We start from the raw sequence: 1,785 nt of genomic DNA, 5'->3' as shown, positions 1-1,785 counted from the left end.
TTAGTAGAGACGGGGTTTCACCATGTTGACCAGGATGGTCTCGATCTCTTGACCTCGTGATCCACCCGCCTCGGCCTCCCAAAGTGCTGGGATTACAGGCTTGAGCCACCGCGCCAGACAGTCCTTTCTATAAACCCGGTCTTCAGATAACCAATTGCCAATCAGAAAATCTTTGAATCAGCCTGTGACCTGTAAGCACCTCTTGGAGTTGTCCCATCTTTCCTGACAGAACCAGTGTATACATTACATGCATTAATTGATGTCTTAAGTCTTCCCAAAATGTGTAAAACCAAGCTGTAACCCAACCACCTTGGATACATGTTGTTAGGACCTCTTCAGACAGTACCTCGCCTTCATCACTCCTATTTGGCTCAGAATAAACCTCTACATATTTTACAGAGTTTGACTCTTCATCAACATGGATGCATCACAAAAGCATTACACTTTTTTTTTTTTTTTTTGAGACAGAGTCTAGCTCTTGTTGGCCAGGCTGGAGTGCAGTGGTGCAATCTCGGCTCACCAAAATCTCCACCTCATGGGTTCAAGTGATTCTCCTGCCTCAGTGTCCCAAGTAGCTAGGATTACAGGCATATGCCACCATGCCCCGCTAATTTTGTATTTTTAGTAGAGACAGGATTTCTCCATGTTGGTCAGGCTGGTCTGGAACTGCCAACCTCAGGTTATCCACCTGCCTTGGCTTCCCAAAGTGTTGGGATTACAGGTGTGAGCCACTGCACCCAGCCAGCATTATATACTTTTGAGGAGCCAGTCGCCAAAAGTTACTGTACGATTCCATTTATATGCCTTTCCTAAAAAGAGAAAACTATGTTCTAAGAGCAGATCAGTCCTTGGCAGGGGGCTAGGTGTTACATGGAAAATTTTCGGTGCCACAAAAGAAGTAGTACTAGAATATAAACTGCGTTGTCTACCCGTATTGGCTAGGGTTAGCACAGTTTAGTCTCATTCCAATTGGCTATTTTAAAGGGAGCAGGGGTACGAGCAGGAGTGGCAGGGTGGGTAGTTTGGCAGGAAGGAGAGTTACGGGCAGGTCAGAGCAGGTAACTAGGGGTCAAAGCAGGTGACCCAATGAGTGAGGATGGAGCAGGAAACTGGGGGAACAGATGTGAACTACGGACTAGAACTGGTGGAGAACCTTGTTTACTGAAACTACAAGGAAGTTAAACTTTAAAATGGAGAATTAAAGAATAAGAGAGCTGAGCGTACTGATACATTGGTTCTTTGAAGAGAAACTTGGGGTTCACTTAGATACACAGGTGTGGGAGGGAGTAACTATAAAGCAATGAAAGCACGGAAGAGAATGGCCGCACAGGGAGTTTCAGGGAGGGATAGAACTTTCTGTATCCTGGTTATAGTGGTTACCGCATGTATCCAGACACGACCAGGACAGAATGCGAGGTTGATTTTCTGCGCACAGTCACCACCCCCTTCCTCACCCTCTCTCTCCTTTCTGTCTCTCCCCGGTTTCTCCTGCGTCTTCCCACCTCTCCCCTGTTGCGTCCCCGTGTTTCTCACGCCCTGTGTCACGGCCTCCTCTGTCTTCTCCTCCCGCTCTGTCTGTTTCCCGCCGCCCGACCCGCATCCTTGGGCCACCCTGAGACCCTGAGTCCCGCAGGCGGCCCCGAAGCTGGGGTGTCTTCCCCACGGGGTCTCTGCCCGAGGCCGTTCTCTGCCAAGGAGGGAGCGTGGCGGCCCGGGGAGCCCAGAAGGGCCCTGGACCCACGGGGACCGGGGCTGGTGGGTGGACCCCACCCCCGCGTCCCCGAC

This window comes from Cebus imitator, unplaced genomic scaffold, assembly GCF_001604975.1.
Source record: "Cebus imitator isolate Cc_AM_T3 unplaced genomic scaffold, Cebus_imitator-1.0 Scaffold304, whole genome shotgun sequence".
In the NCBI taxonomy this organism is placed as follows: domain Eukaryota; kingdom Metazoa; phylum Chordata; class Mammalia; order Primates; family Cebidae; genus Cebus; species Cebus imitator.
Note: the sequence above shows the minus strand (reverse complement) of the source record.